Source organism: Glycine max, chromosome 12, assembly GCF_000004515.6.
Source record: "Glycine max cultivar Williams 82 chromosome 12, Glycine_max_v4.0, whole genome shotgun sequence".
In the NCBI taxonomy this organism is placed as follows: Eukaryota; Viridiplantae; Streptophyta; class Magnoliopsida; order Fabales; family Fabaceae; genus Glycine; species Glycine max.
In genome coordinates, this window is record NC_038248.2 from 6,099,030 (window position 1) to 6,108,417 (window position 9,388).

The following is a 9,388-nucleotide window of genomic DNA, read 5'->3' on the forward strand; positions in this document are numbered from 1 at the left end:
AGTCTACATCAGACGACCCAAAGGCCGAAGCAAACAACTATCTGTCAAAAAGTACAGTTGACAAATCTGTCAGCAGATTGATTTGGGCCAGTTAAAAATGGTAGAGAAAAAAAGTTCAATAATTTATTAAACTGGTCAAACATGGCTAATAAGATAAGATGAAATGAGTACAGAAAAATAATTTGAATTGCTTTTTGTTAACCTTTCAATTTTTAAATTTTTTTATTCTGAAAAACTACTAGTTTAGATCAGTAAACATTCATGTGTATTTATGCATATTTTTTATTTTTCAATTATTTATTCGATACGATAGTAATATATTTTTTATTGCTTGTTGGTTCATACTCAACCTGACTTCTTTTCTTCAACTTGATGAAATAAAGCAAGTATTCCATTATCCCGTTCTTAAGTTTTACCTCACATTAGTTTGATTGTGAGAAGAGAAGTACAGTAGATTAAATAAAAGAGATAATTAAAGAAAAGAGAAATAGAATAAAAATAAAACAGTAAAGTTGTTTAGTTTAAATGAATGGATTAGAGGAAGAGAATTTAAAATATTTCTATACCTCTAGCATATGTGTGTCATCTGACCGAATTTAATCATTAAAATTAATAAATAATCGATAAAATTGTATATTTAATCAATAAGGCACTTCAATATAACTTTACACAAGTTAATCAATTAGCTACCTTGAATAATTGATAAAAGAATAGAAAAGAAAACAAGGATAGAAGGGTTATTAATACCTCACTTCACAAATGGTCACGTGTTTAGCTCAATACTCAGAAGAGAAAAACAACTGTGTAGAATCCACGTTTGTCAAATTTATTTCCATATGCAATCACCTCACCAAACAACTTCGCACGTTTGTCTTTGCCCCTTCTCTGTAAATCACCTTCCCCAGATAAAGTGTTGACGTAATATCACTCTTTGACCTTAACAATAATAGCAAGGTTTAATAAAAAAAATGTTGGAAAGTGTGAAATGAATTGATTGAAAAATGACTCGATCAATTGGAGAAAAGATTTTAATGAAATTCCAAAATTTGAATGGGTAGGATTATTAAAATTAATTTGATATTACTTGGCCCGAGTGTAGGATGAGTCCTTTTAATAGAATTAAGAAATTAAACTTGATGTGTATTGAACAAGCTTGTAACTAGGACACTCGAACTTGAACGCTACTATAGTTTGGTCACATGAGTTGGTACATCAACTAAAAGGCAAATCGTACTTGGATACATGAGCACTTGTGAATACATTAATAACTGAGGTTACGCTTGTATAAACAAGGTATATATCTTGGTTCTACGATGCAATCATGTGGTTAAGATCAATTGAAACCACCTCACCTACTCTTGTGAGCTTCACTTGGGACTGGAGTATTGCTCAATTCACTATTTAGGAGATAGTATTTTCTCCTTCGACTTGTGCTATTAGCAAAAATAATTGTCACCACCAATCTTATTATCGATGGGCCAGTACCTCATATTTATGTGTGAATTTTTTTTTCTTTAAAAAATTAATAACAAATAATTTTTGTTGGTGAATCTTTGTCTTATATGGGTCTAACTCAATCCTATAAAATCGACTTATAAAATAAGAATTATTCCTCACTTATATATTTTAATTTTTTCATATCTCTAATTTATGTAAGACTAAACTACTAAACCACAATCGTCAAGGTTACACTTTAGACAACCCCAAAGAGATCGCTAGTAAGGAGAACTAAGGGGTATTTGCAAATTAGATAACTTATTCAACACCCCTTCATATTCAGGACTTTACCATCTTAAAATGTGGATTATGATTTTAATCCAATCCTACAAAATCAATTTGTAAGACTAAAACAAAGATTGCTTCCCACTTACATACTTTAATTTTCCCATATCTCTAATTAACATGAGACTAAACCATCATCCTTAAAGCTTACACGTCAGGCAATCCCCAGAGAGACCGCAACTAAGTTGGGATAAAGGATGTCAAAGTGGGAATTATGACAAAAAAAAAAACCACCATGTCACATTGTCATGTGCTTCATTGTCGTTTGTCACGGGCCCGCAACATTTTGCTTATACTCCTTAGTATGAGACCAAAACGCAGTTATTTAATAGAAACCCAAGACAGACTAATAAAATGACATTTTTCAACACCGTGTATAAACCTCACTTCTCACTCTCACACCAACATAGAACCCCACCTTTCGGTGCTCCATGTTCCCTTGCAAGGGAACAACAACACAAAAAATTACTAAAACAAATATAAAAAAGCCCCCAATCCCTTTTCGAATCTTTTTTGGTTTTTTTTTTTAAGTGTTCCGAAAAGGATTTATTTTTGCAAAAAAAAAAAACAAATGGTAGCGACAACGATTTCTGCTCTGGCAGCAATTCCAACGACAACATTGAACGATGCACAATTCGAGAATGCCTATCCGTACATTGGTGATCTTGAAGGTAATGTTAACGAGGCACAATTGCTTGAACTGTTTGGCCAAGTGGTTTCAATTAGGGTTTGCAAGGATCAACTAGACGATCCTCTCTTGGATGTTATGTCAATTTTGCCAGCACCCAAGATGCTGCTAAATGCTATGGAACATCTGAATTTCACTCATCTGAATGGAAAATCTATTCGTATTATGTTTTCTCATTGAAATCCTAGCATTCGAAAAAGTAGATATGCAAATATGTTTATCAAGAACCTTGACATATCAAGAGACAAGAAGGCATTAAATGAAACTTTTGTTGCCTTTGGATTTGTACTCTCTAGTAAGGTAGTCGTTGACTACAACGGTCAATCAAAAGGGTATGGATTTGTGCAGTTTGGCAATGAAGAGTCTGCACAAAATGCTACCAAAAAGTTGAATGGCATTTTGATAAATGATAAAAAAAATCTGCGTTGGACTCTTTGCTAGGTGTCAAAAAAGGGGTCAAGTAAATGCATCCCAAAATTCACTAATGTGTATTTGAAAAATTTTCCGAAACATATACCAATGAAGACCCTAAGCAAGTCTTTGCACCTCTGGTATAATAACTACTGTTGTGGTAAATAAAAGACAGAGATGAGAATTGTAGATGTTTTGGTTTTGCGATCAAAGTCCAGATTCAGCATCTGCTGAAAGGTTAAACGAAACCATAGTCAATGATTATAAGGTTTTATATATAGGGAGGGCTCAAAGAAAAGCATAAGGAGAGGCAAAGTTGAAATCCATATTTGAGCTAGAAAGAATAAGAAAATATGAAAAATTACAAGGTACTTTTGTACCTGAATAACCTTGATGGTAATGTCAATCAATGATGAAAAATTGAAGGAGCTAATTTTTGAGTTTGGAACAATAACATGTTGCAAGGTGGTGCTTGAATCAAATGGGCATAGCAAGGGCTATGGTTTTGTTGCCTTTTCTCCTGTTGAGGATGCAAGTAAAGTTTTGAATGAAATGAATGGAAAGATGATTGGACGAAAGCCTGTGTGTGTAGTTGTGACTCACGCAAAGAAGAGAGGAAGGTTTGCTTACAAACTTAGTTTTCTCAAATGCAAGCCCCAGGTACAATTACACCTTTGCCTGTTGGAATCCCTGGATATCATCCAGGGACACCAAGACTTGCCCCTCCTTGGTTGTATTTTGGTCAAGGGGCACCTGGTCTCGTACCACCTCAGCCAGCAGGATATGGTTTTCCAGCAGCACCTCTTCCAAGACATGCGTCCTAGTGTTGTTCCAAATTTCATTATGCCATACCACCTACAGAGACAAGGTTCTTTTGGACAAAGGATGGGTGCTCAAAGAATTAAAAATGTCCAATAGGTGCAGCAGAACCAGATGCTACATCCTAACTCCAACCAAGGGTTTAAATACATGGGAAATGGTATAAATGACATGGATCCATCAATAGTTCCCCAAGGTATAAGGGGTCCAATGATGCCATCGCCCTTTGATAGTTTAGGAATTTCTTCAGCTCCTACTGATAATTAGTGTCATGGTGGTGCATTGTCTAGCACACTTGCCTCAACTTTGGCTTTTGCTACTCCAGAAAATCAACGCATGAGGTTGGGTGAATATCTATATCCACTTGTGGATCAACTTACGCCAAATCACCAGACTGCAAAGGTGACAATAATGCTGCCGTAAATGGATCGGTAAGAAAGAGGTAATCCATTTGATTGAGTACTTGAAAATAAAGATGTATGAGGCAATGCAAGTCTTTCATGAAGTCACACTGGGTTTTGAAGTTGTTGGTAATCAATTTGGCTCATTTTCATAATGAATGATATAATCTCACTCTTAGTGTTAGAGAGAGATATACTAAATCATGCTTGAGCCATTTTTGGGCTAAATGAACTTTCATTGTTCCTGGGGCCTTATTATAGCCCCATTTTTTCATTTGGATCAAATTTACATTAAAAATGATATAGTTTTTTTTTCTAGTTTTTGACGATATTGTTTGTTTGGACCTACATTATTTGAATTGCAATTTTAGTGAGGGGAAAATCATAAATTATGAATTATAGATCTAATTCAACCCTACAAAATCGACTTATAAATTGATGATTGTTCCATTTATATACTTTGGTCATATTTCTAGTTGATATGAGAGTAAACCATTAAACCATCACTCTCAAGGTTGCACTTCAGGCAACCTCCAAAGAAGCCACAATTAAGGTGGCCTTTCTAATACTGCTTGTCACGCTTAAGACTTCTAGCCTGGAATATGTTAAATGCAAGTGGCCGAATAATAAATCTAGAATAAGTTTTGATATCATCTTAAAATATGAGTTATGGACCTAATTCAATTTTACAAAATTGATTTATAAAGTGAAGATTGTCCCTTCCTTATAAACTTTAAGACAAATACTAATTAATGTCTTAAGGGATTGGTTAAGAAACTAAAAAAATAAAGACTTTTATTGGGATATGTAAAATTAGGCTACTTATATTTTTTTTATGTTCTCTTATGATTTTCACATTAAATATTTTCTCATTTTAATTCTTTAACTAATGCCTTAGGGCTTTGGCTAACAAGACCCTACTAATTTGGTCATATCTCTAATAGACATGGAACTAAACAATTAACGACTACCCTCAGGGTTACACTTCATAAAATCTCCAAAAAGATAACAATTAAGGCAGGTTAAGAAGTGTTCGCAATTAAGACAACTTTTTCAACACATAGTAACATTATAATTTGTGCTTTGCTAGATTTAAACTGACATGTTGCATGAGTATTGACTTAAGCCTGATAATGAAAAAGATAAATCAAAGTGTCACTTTCTAGCTTAACATAGTACATCTTAACATAATAATAAAGAAAGTAGTTATAGTGTGATAAAGAATAAAAAATGAAATGAACTTTTAGATAATGCTAAATTAGTAAAATAAAAATAGTTATGTTATATAATTAAAGAAGGAACAATAAATTAAGAAATAGAGTCGATAAGTAATTTTAAAAAATAATAATAATTATGATAAATATAAAATAACATTATCATGTTTATGAGTCAAAAGTGGGAGAAAATTTTTTATTTTTAGTTTTTTTCATTTGTGATTCAGAATAAGTAAAAAAATGATTATAATTCTTCAGGTTGTAAGTTAATTTTTATATTTTCATAATTCTACATATTCCTCGTTTAATACCAAAGCCTCTTATTATTATAATAAATTTATTTTAATAAAAATATTAAATAAACACATTTTTTCTTTTATCTCATTTTCATTTTACTTTATTCTCATTTTCTCTCTCTCTTTTAAATCACTTATTATGTCCACTAAGAAAATTTAGCTCAATTAATTTAACAATGTTCATAAATTATTATTACACGTGTTTATTTTTACAAATAAAAAAAATCACTCATCATTTCTATATTTTTTCTTTTTCTATCTTATTATTCATGTTCTTTTTTTTCCACTTCAATTCACCCTATTTTGAAGTGAACATTTATCCTTATACTCTGGTTTAATGACAATAATAAATATATTTATATGGTAATATAGAATTGAAATATGATGAAAAAAGTATAGTAAAAATTTTAACTAAAAAAAAGAAGATAGATATTGAGGTATAAAGAGATCTAGTTGATGGGGCCCTAAGCGGTCCTGGAGTTGCATGTCTGGCAAAGTAAAACGGCATAGAGTGGGTCACAATGTACGACAAGCGGGGACCACAAACATTACACGTAATCATAATCATTACTCTTACTCAGAGAACACAGACCAACAATTATCCTACTGAATTGCCCATCACTTGTTGCAATGTAAATTACAATTTTCTGCAGTTAGTCAGAGAAAACGAAACTTTAGAAAATAATAGAGGAATGATCGACTACATTTTTCTAAAAAAATTATAAAGCCTAATTCAGTATTTTATCTAATTTTAAGAAATGTCACACCAAGTTAATATACTTGATTCGGAAGTTGAAGTTCAAATTTGATGTCTAATATCAATTTTAATTACATCTCTATATACCTATTCACCTTTCTCTTTTCTTACCATGAATATTGAAGTCTTTTTAAGTAAATTGATAATTAGATGACCGAATAATTTTTTTGGCCAAGTATTCTAAATGTACTTATTAAGAAACAAAATAAAAAAAATTAAACGAGATAAAATTGTGTTTCTAAGTAATACTATAGTTTATTTAATATCTTCTATTTTATTTAACCAATGAATTTCATAAGAATTAAATTAAGGATGGATTGATCTTATAGTTAGTTCAAGGCAATAATTTCACAAACTATCTTCAAAGTTTTACTCAAGTTTTCTAATAATTTCTTTAGTCGTATATATACATTGGTCAATGTAAGATCTTGAGACACTCCCTTACATCCAAGAATGAATGGAAAATGAAATTACATGTGACCAAATAATAAGATTAGATCATAATACCGTATTAAAATTGAGAATAAACTGAGTCCAATGCGTCTGTAGAAGTTAGTTTACTAACAGTATACTCCACTTGACTATATATATATACCAATCCAATGTGAGATCTTAATACACCTGCTTTAGACCTAGGAATATATTTAGAATGTAAAGTTTTTGTCAATGTGACTATTATTACAATATTAAGATTCTAGATCATAATGCAACGACTAATCTCTACTAAAAAGAACATTGCTGTCCAGTTGTTGTCAGCAGAAAAGTAAAATTAAAAACAAAAAAAGTAAAAGTAAGTTCCAAAATTAACTTCCCAGCTTGCATTATTGACTAGTAGAAATCCGAAGATGATAATGCCAAATCTGCTCAGAAAGAACACTCTGCTTCCAAAATTTGGATACTGATTGGTCTGTTGCTTGCAGAGTATGATAGGCGTCAGATCGTACCACCAACGCAAGCCTACCTACCTAGCTCTTGTTTTTATCATTTCTATTATTGAAAAAGTACTTATTTTTCACACTAATAAAAATGCACATTTTAATATACTGCTCTTCCTATTATATTTAATTTAAATATAATTTCAAATAGGCTAATCATTTTTAGTTAATTTCATTGAAACTAGTTTTGTTTTTCAATTTTAAAATAACTCTCTATCCTCAATTTATTTAGTACAAAAAGAATAAAAAAATTATTGGAAATCATTTTTTTTTATTTTTTCCTTAAACTAAAAAAAGTACTATAATGCATGATGATAAGAAAAAAATGTAATTAATGTGAGGGTCAGTGGTACAAAAAAGCCATCCTTCCATGCCACAACTGTCCTGCAAGCAAGCGACAACTCCGAGGCTGAGTGTAGTTTCTGTCAGACGCTGTAATTGTTGTGAACTCAGCATCACTCTTATTCCAACCATTCTTCTTTTTCTAAATCTTTCCACGTTAATTAATTTGATTAAAACAATTATGGTTTGGTAATTTCGTTAGATCGAAAATGTAAAATGGAAAGAATGGTCTAACTACACAAGTTTCGTTAATTCATTTGTCATCTTTTTTCTATTTAAATTAAGTATTAGAGATAGAATATCTTAAAAAAAGTATTAGAGATGGAATTAATGAAAAGTAAAAATTAACTTAAAATAGCATGCTAGTTTTTAATCGTAATTTCCAAAATCTAGCTTATTAAAAACTTCTTTTGTAATAAAGATAATATAAAATAATAACAGCATTTATCAATATAATATTACTAAATAAAATAATAGAATTATAAATAATTAATTTTATGAGAACACATAATCTGAAAATAATAACACTATCCAAATCTCATACTTAAGTTTTGTGTTTAAATTTTTTATCTTTGTATCTAACTTCAAATTAATCAGAATATCTGTACTGTATTTAATTTAAAAAGTACTGTTATTTTAATTCACTAAATTTTAAAAGTACATACATGTTTAGTTGTTTAGTTTCAAGACTCTGCTATATTCAGATAATTTAATCTAGAATTACCGAGCATTACAAACAGTACTATCCTACAATTTTAGATTTTCGTCTCAAAATGTGGTCATATGCTAGGATGTATGCGCTAGCTGTCTAGAAGAGATATTAAAACATATATAACTTCAACACTATGTTTGATTTTCTCAGCAGATGCCAACAATAACGAGCCAGTTAATGTTAGTCATAAGAAAATAAAATAAACCAACTATTATTATCTAGCGAAAGAAATTAATCCTCGAAATAGCTAACCACTATTTGAATCCTACATGGACAAGTATAACATACATGTTACTACTACAAATAATGATTTTGATATCACTACATTAATATCAGTTTTATTTTGATAAAATTGATGATACTCATAAATAATACAAATTTATTAACATGAATTTTTTAAAAAAAACCAATATTAATATGCATTTGTTAATATCAGTTATTTAAAAACTAATGTTAACATGAGTTCATTAATATTGATTTTTGAAAAATTGATGTTAATGGATTCATGTTAATATCAATTTTCTGAAAAATTAATGTTATTGAAAACATGTAGGGAAAAATCAACATCGATTTTTCCAAAAATCAATGTTGAGTTACTTAGTTAACATCGATTTTATTTAAAAATCGATGTTGTGAAATCTTTTATAATTATTTTCTGGTGCCAAAAACCCTCAGCTCCCTCACTTTGCCTTTCTGACTCTCACTCACTTGAAATTCCTTGCTTTCGCATTCGTGACACTGAAACTCCTTCACCGTTGGCATTGCAACCTCTTACAGCACCACAAACACACTACAACATTCCTCACTCGCGTCGCGATGCCAGACTTCCTCATCGCTGCCGCACTGCGAGACCTCTGCACCACTGCACTGCCGCTAGACCTCATTATTCCTCACTCAATCTCAGACTCTCAGCACTTCACTGGCACCTTTAAAGACAATCCTCGTTGGACCTCAAGTTTTATTTTCTGGCTCTGTTATGCTTTAATGTCTACAAATACTAACAGTTTGAAACTTTGAATATACTATTTTAT

General features: G+C 31.0%; 1 pseudogene; it reads left to right on the plus strand.

Moving 5' to 3' along the window:
* Nucleotides 1-1,927: 1,927 nt before the first annotated feature.
* On the plus strand, nt 1,928-4,143 carry LOC100795685 (polyadenylate-binding protein 5-like; annotated as a pseudogene).
* The last annotated feature ends 5,245 nt before the right edge of the window (nt 4,144-9,388 follow it).